Below are 15,082 nucleotides of genomic sequence, written 5' to 3'. Positions count from 1 at the left end.
TGTTTGGGAGATCTCATGTGTTTAGGTATGTTTCTGGCGAGGACCTCTGCATATGTAGGTATGTGTGATGTGGGTTTGGGTGGAGTAGGAGGTGAGTTGTGCATGCTGGCAACCCGCACATTGTCATATTTACTGACTGGTGTGTGAGAGAGCATGGATTCAAGGTTCTTCATATAGCTGCATCTCTCACACATTGTGTTTGTGTGGAGTAGCAGTAGAGGGTTGTCGGTGAACAAGAGGCAGCAGTTGTTACACGGCCTCAGGGTGCCCATGTCAACCAAGCTGACTGGAGAAACTGTGGGAAGTTATCCATCCATAATGATAGGTAAATTTATATAATCAGGAAAAGAGGTCACACTTAGCATTGGCTAGGGAGTGAGAGGTGTGTTGGTACCTCTGAGGCTAGGCTTAGCGTTCCACCTGACAGTAGAGCAGGGCCATGAGAAATCTCTGGAGGATCACAAGCAAAGTTCTAAGGGGAAAATTTAACAAACAAAATGTTTGCATCTATAACCACAATGGTAAGCACTGCTAAGCGGCAGTGCAAGATGAAGCGCTACACGCAAACAAGTGCAAATGCGGAGCTTAAATAAAACAAGAAAATGCCCTTTTTAACTCAAACTACTCAATAAGAATGCTCTTTCTGGGCTGTAATCCAATCACCCTCAATTAGATGGGACTCAGCACTCTCCTCATGCAACAGTGCAGAAGGGCCTTAACCAGCAAAGATGGCTTGAAGCTGATGTTCAGAAGTTACAAAACAGACCCAGAAACAGCAAACATGGAACTCAGCAGTACAGCTGAACCAGTACAGTGTACAGTAAAATGTGACAAAAATTAGTTCAGACAATTCAGACAGTGGAATGCAAATACAAATTAAAAGTGGAATATTAGAGCAAAAATAGGCACTTATAGTTAGTTGGAAGCAAAGGATGCCTCAGATATTTAAATATCTCAGTGAAGAGTTGGTTTTAGTGCTCAAGTAATACAAAACAGTCTAGATTGAGTGAACCTAATCCTATGCTATAAAATGCAGAAGTACTAGAAAATCAAGTGCAAAGAATGAGAGTCAACAGCAGAAAGCAGTTTAAATAATGCAGCAGTTCACCAACAATTCCCAGCATAGAAGGATGTAGGCCACATTATCCCGCCACAAGAGTCTAGACCACAAACCTTCCTAATGTAAAACAACTGGTTTTAGAGCACAAGTGCTTAAGCCAGAAATAAGACTCTTCAGAATAACAGATACAATAGGCCTTCAACCAGCAATTTCCAGCTAGAAGGGTGTAGGCCTTCAACCAGCAATTTCCAGCTAGAAGGGTGTAGGCTATCTTCTCCTGCCACAAGAGTTTAGACCACAAATCCCCTGAATGTAAAGTAACTGGTTTAGAACCCAAGTGCTTACACCAGAATAAAGACACTTAGAATAACAGACACACTAAGCCTTCACCAGCAATTCTCAGCTTAGAAGGGTGTAGGTCACACTGTCCTGCCACAAAAGTCCAGACCACAACCCTCCCAATGTAAAGTAACTGATTCGGAGCCCAATTTCTTAAACCAGAAGTAAGCCACTTTCAGAATAACAGTCGCAATACGCCTTTACCCAGCAATTCCTAGCTTAGAAGGGTGTAGACTATGCTGTCCTGCCACCAGAGTCTAGACCACAAATCTTCCTAATGTAAAATAACTGGTTTGGAACCCAAGTGCTTAAACTGGAACAAAGACACTTAGAACAACAGGCAAATAGGCCATCATCCAGCAATTCCAGGCTTAGAAGGACAGAGGCTACCCTCTTGTCCCACAAGAGTGCAGACCACAAACCTTCTTAATGTAAAATAACTGGCCTGAAGCCTAAGTCCTTTAACTAAAACTAAGACAGAGTAACAGTTACAATTTAATCAGTCTACTAACAAGCAGTAATAAATGCAGTTGAACACTTTAAGAACAAGATATAAAAACAAAATAAAGTAGGAAGAGAAACAAAAACAGTAAAAGCAGCTGATTAAAGTTTTTTTGTTTTTAGTTAGGTAGGAAAGGAGGAAACAGATGATAATTCAAGGTTAAGAAATTAAGGATTGGCCCTTCCCAAATTATCTCACTGTACACAATAGAATAAGCTGATGCAAGGAGTGTCCAATATCAAATGTATAGTAGAGGTGAGCAAATGAAAAGCCACCAAGTTTTAAGAACACAACAATTAGGAGGGTGGGTGAGAGAGACAATGGAAACTAAATCAGAACAGAAGTAAAGACAAGTAAAGAAACCTTGGAACTTAACACTGAGATATGTTCACAAAATGCAGCTATTGCAGAATACTGTTAAAAACTACAACCCAAGAGCAGCACAGGATTGTTAAATATCACTGAAACAGAGCAAAAAATATATACTTATATCAGGTTTGTATATTTGTATCAGCTATGTATTTCCAAATGGCTTTAGAAGCAGTAATTCTTGTAGCCAGCCACATGTGAAGGCACAAAAGAACAGACACTTACAGAATTAATTCCTTTATACCACCAAGAGTTAAACCCTCAGACCAAACAAATAGAAACACAAAGAGCTGTTGACCAGTATTTCACACCTAAATAAAAATGGAGACAGAATCAGAACAGAAGTAAAGACAAAGAAACCTTGGAACTTAACCCTGAGATATGTTCACAAAACACAGCTATTGCAGAATACTGTTAAAAACTACAACCTAAGAGCAGCACAGGATTGTTGAATATTACTGAAACAGGGCAAAACATATATACTTGTAACTGCTCTGTATACTTATATAAGCTTTGTATTTCTAAATGGCTTCAGAAGCAGTAATTCTTGTAGCCAGCCACAGGTGAAGGCACAACAGAGCAGAAACTTACAGAATTAATTCCTTTATACTACCAAGAGGAAAGGCTTTTCTAAAGTTAAACGCTTAGGCCAAACAGATAGAAATATGAAGAGCTATTGTCCGGTATTTCAAATCTAAATAAAAATGGAGACTGAATCAGAATAGAAGTAAACACAAGTAAAGAAGCCTTGGTACTTAACCCTGAGATCTGTTCACAAAACTCAGCTATTACAGAATATACTGTTAAAAACTACAACCTAAGGGCAGCACGGGATTGTTAAATATCACTGAAACAGAGCAAAAATATATACTTACATCAGCTGTGTGTACTTATATCAGCTTTGTATTTCAAAATGGCTTTAAATGCACACAGGTGAAGGCACAATGACATCAGCGGTATCTGTTGAGAAAAAGAAAACAGTATCCCACATGCTGTTGTACAATGCTCTCTGTAATGTCAAGCATGAGCTTACACACACACACACATGCATACACTTGACTGCAGTGAGAATAGAACCCCTACCTAAGTACACAAACTACAGAGTTCGGTATTTTATGCAAGCGCCATGGCACAAGTCTGATTTATACAAGAGTGCAGGTCAACTTATAGTAGATGACATCAGCAGGCAATGTGGGAAACAACAGGTTGGGAGACCTGCATAGGCACATAGCTTCATAGAAAGCTACTAGCCTAATAGCCCTAAGGTGTTTACAAGCCTAGCTGTAGAAAAACACAAGTACCCTTATTGAGCATAGTTGGATGGTCATTTTTAGCAGAGCAATTTTGAGACCAGCACCAACTGGCCCTGTACATGAGGGACATAGGTGCCACCCCAGAGGTGACTTTATAATCACCCAACCTGTAGTCAAGGTGACACTTGAACAGGGTAATTGAGGAGCATTGCTTCACATGCAGTGGGAGCCTATTACAGAGGAGTGTGAATCGTTGTTGGATATATGCATCTCCCCCAGCACATTCTGTTTATGCTACAGGCTAGGTTGAGAACCCTGATGTAAATTATTCTTGTGCCATTTGATTTGCAGATGTCCATCATTTCCAGAAAGACAGGGTCCGAGACTGCTCTGTAGGGCAGCCATAGATCACCTGTCAGCAGCCTGCATGATACTGAGTACAGACAGGTATGTCAGTCTTTTCATGTATGTCATGTTTGGAGGCCCAGGAGTCTCCCAGACACAAACCTATGCTTTTTCCAATTGCTGCAGGTGTATGGTGAGGTACAGACAAATGGGAGCATTGTACTCAATTATTGGTCTGATAAGGGTAGCATACAGTAGAAGTATGACCACCTTTGTTTTGTATGTGATGTCCATATGTATGATGTGTGTAATGCAGAATGTGCATGTCACCGCTATGGGAACAGAGTGAAGAAAGTGTAGATTGCTGTCAGCATGTGTTCACAAGGCTAATAGCACTGTGTTTGAGCTTTTGGGGGTGCTATGTATATCATATTTAGCAGAGGTACTGTTCAGTACACGAGTTTGGCACCAATCATTTGTGTATACCAGCCCCCTCTGTAATATGTTACCATCATTGGGGGACTCTATATTAGTGCATCCAGTTACCACTCAATTGCAATCTTGGTAAATGACAGGCAATCTACCATTGCCCATGCTTCAGGGAAGTAGTTTGCAAACAGATGAGAGCACGACATAGATCCCTGTGGTATTCTAATGGTGAGTGGTTAGTGGTGGAGGTGTAGTCCCTAACTCTGAGTGTGTGTGTTATGTCAGTGAGCCAGTTGCTTATCCCTGTACTCCTGTCTGGCATCATTCATACATGGGAGATCTTTACTATGACACATGAATGGGGGATAGTGTCAAAGGCCTTGGATAACTGAACATAGGCAGTATGTCCTGTTATCCCTCATCCAGGTCTATGGGATCAGTATCCAAGAAGTCCAGTAGGGTCAATAAGCAAGTTTTACCCTTGACAAAACCAAAATAGGTAGGGTTGAGTGTGTTGAAGGTCACCTATGTCCCCGTGGATGTCGTCCATGCTGACTCCTTCACTAGCCTTGCAGGTAAGGCTTTTTAGACGTATGGGTAAATAGTTGTAGTTCTGCACATTACCAGATTGATGTACATGGCATAGCACACATTTGATATTACATTTTGTAGTGTGGTTGATATATGTGTGGAAAAAGTACTGAGACCCCAGGGTTGCTGTGCTTGGAGGGGTACCAACACATGGTAGTATTGTAAATTTGTGACATATTGTTAGATAGGGCCCTCGGCGTAATGTTTCCACATGTAATTTCATGTCATGTACAGGAAATGGATAGTAAACAGGCGTTATAGAGCATAATATATACATTTCCATAGGAAAGTGTGCAGTGGGTTTGTGTGGTGGTTAGCAAAGTGCATGGACACACAAGATACACTTTGTACATATGTAAGCAGTGCGCAAATGTGAACCACATTGCTATACTCTGACAGTTAATATTGAGTCTATGGAATACAAATGCTGGTTAACTGACTCTATGGCAGCACATGTTAATGCATGGCTGCATTCCTTTTTGGGGTCACATGGTACTAGGTTCGAATACACGTGAATGTAATACATTAAAATACTTTTCATTACAGAATGATAATGCAGTGACATGAATTGTTCATATGAGATGTGTTGCTGTTTGTTGGCATAGCGCAGTGGTGTTAAGTGTCATTGCATGGGAGTAACCACACCTGTCTACCACTGCTCACCATCGGCACACTATGTGCACCTTAGTGTAAACATGAAGTTTAAAAAGTGAAGGGATCCATTGCTTCTCCAGCAACTTGTGTGGAGTGTGTGATTCTATTTTTTGGCCAGATTAAAGGTATTAAAATTGGGTAGATAGGACAACAGTGAAATGGGGGAGCAAGCAGGGAAGAAATATGCAGGTGGGATGTAGGAAAGAACCATAGCTTTCCATTTCTTTAACAGTGTAAACTGAACATATGTGCAAAATATTAACTGAATTTGGACTGTCACCTCCAGAGAGAGGGGTAACCACAAAACAATCATGTTGTATAGCCAATTGTAACAAATCAAGTATGTCAAGATGTGTATGTAATGGAAAGCTATGTATGTGAAGATTTTTTTTTTTTTTTTTTTTTGTGGGACAGGTGCCCTTTTTTTGAGAGAGAGAGGGATTTTGGGGAAGGGAAGTAGGTAAGCCTGGGTCAGGTAAGTTGGGTAGCTGAGGAAGCAATTGCAGACAGACAAGAGATGACGGTGATGGACACAAAGGGTTGGGGGAGAGGGTGGGGACATCCTGAACCCATGGTTGTCAAGCTGGGTGACAGTGAGACTCAAGTCCTCACTACTGGACTGTCTTCACTGTCACCTTACTCCGCTTCTGGCTAGAGTTTCTGATGTCTATTTCTAATACTCCAGATACTGTGCAAAATGAGGGAGAGCAGCTTTTCCAGCCAGCATAGGTGTGCACTAATGTTGAGGCATAGAACCCTATGCACCACCCCTGGCAACTCGGCACTGGTGGCAAAATCACCACCTCCACTACGCCTTCCAGAGGGTATCACTGGACCAGCCTCCAAGGCAGGACTACCTGAGGGGACAGGTAATGCAGAGTCAGCAGAGGTGGTGCTGCCAGGTTGGCTTTCAGATGTTCTGGGCAATGGTGCTGGTGCTGATAGAGGGGGCAGGGAGATCCTGTGGGGGCATTCTTACCCTGCTTTGCTGTGGAGCATTTAGTGATATGGTACATATGGATGCCATGGACACATTTTGATGACACATAATAAAATAAAAAAAAGAAAAAAATAAATAAAATAAAAATAAAATAAAAAGAGAGATAAGGGTTGGGGTGAGCAAAAAAAAAGAGATAAAATCATTACCTTTATATGTGACATACAATGCATTAGTACAATTCTTTGACTCTCTTAGCTTAACTTTTACTTTTAAGGCTACCATCTCCTATCAGATGCTCACTATACTACAGATTGCAGCAAGTACTCCTTGACATGTGCATATATTGCACATATGCGTTTTACAATTATACAGATTACAGTTTGCAGCAAGGCATTTGTGCCACTGGTATAGAGGCTTTAATTTAATTTAAAAATAATTGAAGAATTAACAGTATTGTATAGTTGGGAAGTGGGGTATTTGAACCCACAACCTCTGGCTAAAGTCCAATATTGTACAATTGGTTTGTGCTGCAGACTAGTGCATGCATACTTTCTTTTACAGTTGAGATATGTATGCTCAGTCTGATACAACTCTATAAAATACCCCAAAAGCTATCTTTAACTTTTAATGCTACAATAACACTACTCTTCTGCTGCATACATACCACATGCTTTTCTCATCCTCGCCAATCTAGCCCCATGGGTCCAGACACTGACCTTCCAATCACTGTCAGCTTTGGAAAAAACAGAACAGAATACCATTATGAATACCAGTCTTGACTATATTCAGCTATTAAGTCTTACAAGTACTCTCTCTACTTGATACTTAACAGGTATGGGATGTCTGCAGTTTTAAATTCCTCGATCCAGTGGTCAACTGTATCCCTCTTCCTACTCTGTAGGTCATTGTAGTGATGCCTATATTGGTCTACAGTGTGCAGGATACTGGTGGCACTGGATGCCGCCCGGGTGAAACTATCCCAAGCCTCCTACTTATACTGGGAGCCTGAATAGTCCTGCAGAAGTCTGGCACTGTGATTTTTAAATAGAAAACCAATAAAAATCTTGGACTCCTGAATATGTCATCTCTGTGCCCAAAACCTGACACTTTCCCTATAAATGTTTGTCCTGTCTACCACAGTTCAACAGCAATGAAGAATGGTGCTTTCCCACCAATTCTAGTTATCATGTTTACTGTGACTGTGCACACTGTTTGCAACTCTTGCACTTCACTTACCATCATTCAAACATGGTGCTTGGCAATGCGCACCGCCGAGCACTGGATTTGCATGATGGTAAGCGGAGTGCAACAGTGGCAAGCAGGGAGGCATTACATAATTGAAGTTGCAATTTTAAGGTTATTGGATGTACAGGCAGTTGTATATGTGTGTTAGACAAATGTGAAGGCCATGGCAGTCCAGATAGCAGAAATATACTTACAGGAATAAAGTACACAGTATACCTACAGTTATATACCTGATAATAAATGTGATAATACATAGAGAAATAAATAAATAACTGACACAATACTAGTGTCTCAGCCCTCATACATATAATTAATATCATCTACATTATGTCAAGTGTTATAAGTGAGTGTGACTGTAGTGGGAGGTGAAACCACAGTAAAAGTGTATAGAATATGCTGTACTTGAACCCAGGACCATATGTATTGCAGTCCTACACTTACACCTGTTGCCACAAGAAGGTTGAGAAAACAAATGTCTATCTTTCAGTTCATTGCTATAAACTGCCAATGTCACAACAGTAAAACAGTTTCCACTCCCTGTACCAGAACCCAGGACCATCTGTACTCCAGCCCTGCACTTACACCTGTTGCCACAGGGCTAGTTACATGACACTCACTATTTTACTAATCATTCTTAATGTCTTGCTGTTAACCACCATACAATGTTGCTTAGTGGGTTTGCACAATGCACAATATTATTAATTGAATGCATCCAGTTTCAATTCTTGGCTGTCTGGGTCCTGTCTGCTTCCTGGATGGTCCAGTTTGCACACTGCTGCACTTCATGCAAACCAGATAATCACAGCCAAACCTGGCATTCATTTTTCTACATCTCCCATATTTGCGCTAAGCTGTGTATCACACACACACTGGCCAATAAAAAAAAGAAAATGGAGAGGTAGTTGAAATCAGGAAAAGCAATCTATGACATACACACTAGAAAATGTTAGTACACATGAGATGTTTCTACATAGGTCCGGATTTGAACTCTTACTCCAATCCACATTCAGAACACAGGATAGATGCCTTATCCCTCTTTGCCATGCACACAGCTTTAGAGCAAAGAACTTAACTCAATCTACAGCCAACTGCAACAGCATCTACAGTGATATCAAACCATAAAAGTGTTATCTGTACATTTATTCATTTTGGATGTAGTGCACCAAGTGATCATACAACCTGTCATGATTATTGCTTGCAAATATACAGCTCTGTCTTACATTTCTGTGTTTGTTGGCCATTCTTCATTTATCTGAGCAGTAATCTGAGACATGCAGTATGTAAGCCATTCTATATCATTGGCCTTAAAATATGTGAGGATATTAAGTGGAAATAATATTGCATGCAGTTGCCAACAAATGGAGGGCAGGGTGGATGTTAAGGAACACAACCTGTGACTTGTGTGCTGCTTATTTTCATTTCCAACCTTACATCTAACACTTTGTAGCTCTTACCTGACACACCCAGTGGAAGTAGGACAGCCTACAGGGCTGCTGTGTTTCCTTCTCCTAACCACTAATCATTCACAGTTGCAATCCATTAAAACCAAACACTGAGGGAGTGCCTGCACTATGTTTACATCTCCAACACAGATCCAAGTTTTTGGGATTCAGCAGTTCTAATGGACTCAAACCTTATTTGCATCTTCACCATTCTAACAGCCCTGAATCTACACATTAATAAAAAGGCAACCATGTAGCTATGCATACTGATGGTGAGAAAACTTGTTTATGTTGGGAAGACTGGACATAATACTATTTCTTCAAGATATGTCTATACAGAGGTGTATTGAACTTCAGAAAGTATGCTTCCATTTGGTCAGCTACACTGCATTTGCTGGAAAGTATTTAAAAAAAATCTAAAGCAAAGGCTTTTTACACGTTTATCTGTATGCATTATTTAGAAGTGTACTGAATGCATGGGATGCTTGCCAAGCTATTTCAGAGGTTTATGTGAGTGCTAATACATGACAGTGGTATGCTGTGTGATAAATATGCATAAATGTTTCAGGGACAGTTCCTTTTAGCATTTCAAAGATGGTTTGTTAGAAAAAATGTGTCATTTTCTTGTTCTTTTGGGAAGGAGAGCAAAGGTGAGTTAGTTTTATGGCACATTGAAGGATAGACTGTTCTTTTGTGGGGGTGGGAAGCAAATGTGAGTTACTTGTATGGCACAAACAAGGATATGCTGCTCCTGTTACTCGTTTTGCATCCTGCCTGCTCATATTTCACAACTGTAGACTGCTGTATGCTTCTACAGGGGGTAATACTGAGTGGCTACCTTTTTTGTTTTACCTGGAAAAAATATCCAGTACTTATGTGTATTATTTTTCTGTTGTATTTTAGGACACCTAGGAGAATGCCACCTAGGCGTGTCAATCCTCGGAGATACCCCCCTTCACTGATGCTGAGCTCCAGGTCATAGTGGATGTCTTTAGGCAACATGGTGCTTTTCTGCTGGAAAGGAGATGGGGAGATATGGCATTTAGGATGCAAATTTGGCATCAGATAGTGCTGATCTGAATCCATGGGTGTCCAAGGGAGGACAAACAAGCAGATGCACCACAGTACCACTGATGTGATCATATCTGCACAGAAGAGAGCAGCTGCAGTGGGGTGTGACCAGATGTGTACTGGGGAGGGCCTGCTGAGGAACTGCCCCCCACACCCAATGAAGTGCTCCTGGCCAATATCAGGGACGCAGGCAGCTCAAAAGAGAGTGCAGTACAGCACGTCCTGGATGTGAAAGCAACAGTGTTAGAGGCTGCAAGCACATTCCATGACCAGTTTTCAGGTAAGCTTTGTATCTCAACAGTTGAATACTGTTGTATAATAAAACAACTGAAATCAATACTTTACTTCTGTGTCACATGTATTTTTTTGTGGGGGGGTTAAAGCTTGCTACAGTTATTAGCTAAGGTTTGAGTTGTCAGCCATGTTCTTGTTGAATTATAGTTAATGGACATATAAAGGGGTAAAAGACTTACCACATGTGTTACTTTTAATTGTGATGATATTGCACATGTCTCTTGCTTAACTTCTTCCAGGCCCATCTGGATTGCAGAGAAGACTCTCTCATCTCCAGATGGTAAGCCAAACATTCTTATGTCAGTATTGCCCAGCAATTGAAAGAAATATTTAGTGTGTGCTGCTGATGTCAGACCTGTTGCATGTATTGCTGTACTGTCCATAATAATGACACCACTGTTTGTTAGCATATGTTGGACTACAGTAGTGTAGGTATTAATTTTGTTGTGTGTTAATTGCTGTTTATCATAGGTGATCATGACAGTGAAAGTGTGAACCCTCTGCCACCTGATGTCAGTGCGTTAGCAGACTCTGATAATGATGGTGGCCAAACTAAGGCACAGTCAGGGAGTACAGAGGTTGAACCTGACACTGAGGTTGACATACACCCATTCCCTGCAATTCCACTGGACACGGCCAGTAGGCCTATGCCTACCCATTCCAGTGACCTTACATATTGGACAGGTGGAGAGAGGGGGAACCCATTAATCAGGGAAGTGTGGTTACTGTGGTTTTAGTGCCTGTTGAGTCTGGCCGTAGCCAAAGTGTGGGTGTGTTGCCATATAGGAGGGTTGATAGGGGTTCTCAGAAGGAGTCTGCTATCCCTCTTCCACCTGGTGCAGGTGTCTCTTCCCATGCCACTTAGTGTATGTTTAGGGGCCATCATGGAGGCACAGGCACATTTCCATAAGTGCTCCAGACAAATGCTCAGGGTTATAGATGTGGCACAATCTGACATGTGTGACTGCCTCCACCATGTTGCTGATTCAATGGATTGAGTAAATGACACATTGGAAAGAGGGGCTCTGTCATGGAACGAACACTGTTTGTAATGGAACGTTTGCTGGGAGGGGAACAGCATCCTCGTGGGCATAGATCAGTCACATCTGCTGTCATCTAATGTGGTCATGCCCAATCACACTCCCATAGTAGCAGTACTCCCACTGCATTGTTAGTAAGTGTGTTGTCCACACACAGACATGTCTATGGGGTCATGGTCCCAGGAGTCCCTGTGAAGGGAGCTCTTCCAGCAGACATCAATCATGTTCAGGCAGCAGCAATGCATCTAACTGTGGGAGTGGACATGCCAGTGCGACTCCTGGTAGAGTCGGTTTTCAGTGTTGGGGACAATAATGATGAGCCACCACCTCTACCATGCACGGCTCACACCTGTCCAAAATACCAAGACGTAGAGCCAGCACAGAGCTTGGCTGTGTCCATGCAGGTTCTCACACACCAATTTCACCTGGAGGACCCATACAAACACACACACTAGTTACATGGTTTAGCCATGTAGCTTAAAACTCATTTTGTCTCACTGGCCATTTGTTGGTTTATCCAGATATCTGCTGGCTTCTGTTTCTTACACACACACACACACACACACACACACACACACACACACACACACACACACACACACACACACACACACACACACACACACACACACACACACACCAACCTTTTGTGTCAACCTAGGCCTCCATCTCCCCCACACAGCACCCTGTGCAAGTGATAACTGTGCCATATCCCTTTTTTCTATCTTTTGGATTCAGGGATACATAAGCTTTGTGTCTGATGCTCAGTGTTCATAGCTGACTTAAAGTGCTTAGTATATCTGCATTTGTGGTGCTGAACTGGCCATTTTACCTTTGAGTCACATTGACCTTGGAAAGTTGCACAATTAATAGCATCAAAATGTCCCAATTTTATTGTGAAAGATCTTGTGAGGGTTGTGAAGTCAGAAACTGCAGTGTGTATCATTACTTTCTAACGTTTCTTTAATGATTTTCCATTACAACTGTATTGCGCTAAACTGGGTCATGCAGTGATCATCACTAGATTTGAGAGGTATGACTGTGTGAATCTTTGATGACTGAGGTACTACTTAATAATGAACACATATAAGGCACACACAAGTCTGTGCTGTCACATGTTAAGATCATTGCTGTACCAATCTCCCTCCTTTTACTTGCTTACAGTACCAATTAGTGTGATACAAGAATATGCCACTCATTCACATATTTACACAATACACTCCAGGTTCAAGATTCACCTTGGAAATGCAGCAGTTGACGTGGTTGTAGTTCAGTGCTGACTCTGTCTGATGCAAGCAGTACATAGCCAATACACGGGGAGGTAAAGGCTTTGTGAGTTGCCTGGCATCAATATTACTATATGTGTGTGAGTAGGAGGAAGGGTCTAGGCCCCAAGGTGGTGAGTGAGTGTGCTATGCATCATCTGTTGGCCAGTGTAAGGGCATACTGAGTATGTCTATGTCTGTCTACACCCACAGCTGCTGGTGGTTCCCCCTCTGACTCCCCATCTGCCTGTGGCTGTGGTGGTGGGATGTGTGACCATTCCTCTTGCTGATCCTGATGAAGCTGTTTCCTCAGGATTATGTTGTGTAACATGGCACCTACTCTGAATATGTTTCTACATATCCATGGATTGTACTGCAGGGTTCCCTATTATCTATCTAGGCACTGGAACCATGACTTCAGGAGCCCAACCACATGCTCTATGACATTTCTGGTTTGAGCTTGTGTCTCATTATGGTGTTCTTCCGTGGGTGGGTGTGTGCATTCCTGATGGTTGTCATCAGCCATGGTTCCAGTGCATAACCTACATTCCCCAATAGATTACCCTCTGGGATATCCCCCCAGCAAACATCTAGTACAGTTGGGAGTTGTGCCAGATGATATGAGTCATGGTAATTGCCAGGGTTTCCAGCACACACGTTCAAGATGACTCCCCGACTTGGCAGTTGATAGAGTGATAGCCCTTTCTGTTAATGTAAAGCCTACCCTGTTCCCTGGGTGGTGCCTTCATTTCTATATGTGTGCAAGCTGTGGCACCCAATACTTCAGGGTAGTGTGCTACACAGTAGAACTGTATATTTCTGGCCATCTCCTCAGAACTACAGGGAAAATATACGTGGTCACTGGCATGTTGGAGTATTGCATTTAGGAATTGGTGAAGGATCCTGGATGCTGATGCCTGTGACACCCCCAGGATGTCCCCCGTTGGCCTCTAAAAGGTATCTGTAGTGAAGATTTTAAGGCCTACACATACCTTTGTCTGCACTGGGATACGTTCCCTTCAGTTGGCTCTGGCTCCGAATTGAGGAAAGCAGAGATCACAGAATTCCTCTAGTGTCTCCCTGTTCACCCTGTAGTGCTCTACAATTTCCATGTCATGTAAGTTGCAATAAGTTAAATGAGGCCTGAAAACTATTTTCCTTCTCAGCCTAGGCCTATTGGCAGCAGCAGCTCATAACATTCTGTCTGTGTAGACCCCTTTCCATGGCTGTATTCCAAAAGTTTTGGAATTCAAAAGAAAAACCAGCACAGAGTCTACGTGGATGCTTTATAGTTTGTGGCATAGCTCTGCCATGTTGGATTGGTTAATTAGCATGCAGGTCAGCTGCTTATGCTGTAATTAGCATACCACAGTGTTTTCCTTGTTTGGGAGTGTGCAATGATCATGTAGGCTTTATTGAATCCTGGGGCCTGATTTGTTTAGGACAAAAGCACTAAGTTATTAAAAGTTTAAAAGTTTTTCTGGTGGTACGGTGTTAATTTAAATTTAAATTTAGATTATATTCATACATGTCTTTTCTGGTTTTTGGTAGTTTCTGCAAGAATGTTCCTGAAGGAAAATAATTGTTTGCTGTGTATACTTCTGATGTACCATACATTATAAAGTATATTACTTAGTTTAGTTCTCACTTCCGGGGTGGTGCAGCGGTAGCGTTGTTGCCTCACAGCAAGAGGTTCTCCTGTTCGATTCTCGGCCTGGGTTGGGAGTGCCTTCTGTGTGGAGTCTGCATGTCCTCCCCGTGGTCGAGTGGGCATTTGAAAGACATGCGTTGAATGGGTGTGCCTTCATTGAAGGTTGGGCGTCAGGCTGGCAACTCGGCACCATAAAAAAAAACAACTGCCAATCATTAGCGGACTGGAGTTCCGCTGTGGCGACCCCTAACCGGGAAAAGCCAAAAGACAAACAACAACAACTTAGTTTAGTTCTCGGAAATCTTTTCTACAATAGAGAAAGAGAGAGTATTTCCATACTACTGAATAAAATTTAGGAGCCTAAATTTATATTAATATGTTATATTCAGTAATCTGCTTATATTAAAGACAGTGTATGACTTTATTTCAATGTTTTTTTTCCTTATTTCCATTTTCAGGAAATCATGCATTATACATTTTAATGACTTTATTTAGTTCTCTAGTTATTGCTTGAAGTTTGCTATCCTTTATAGTAGGCTGATCCAAACTGTCCCTTTTCAAGTCACTGCCTAGGAAATACAGAATTGCTCAT

General features: G+C 41.8%; 1 protein-coding gene across 1 annotated transcript in view; it reads left to right on the top strand.

Moving 5' to 3' along the window:
* The window catches only part of LOC122814461 (zinc finger protein 850-like), a 402,252-nt gene that overhangs the window by 381,276 nt on the left and 5,894 nt on the right, over positions 1 to 15,082 (top strand). The gene's annotated exons all lie outside the window — the stretch shown is intronic.

Source organism: Protopterus annectens, chromosome 10.part0 (genome assembly GCF_019279795.1).
Source record: "Protopterus annectens isolate FY-2018-M chromosome 10.part0, PAN1.0, whole genome shotgun sequence".
NCBI lineage: Eukaryota > Metazoa > Chordata > Ceratodontiformes > Protopteridae > Protopterus > Protopterus annectens.
This window is presented reverse-complemented; position numbering and strand designations above follow the sequence as displayed.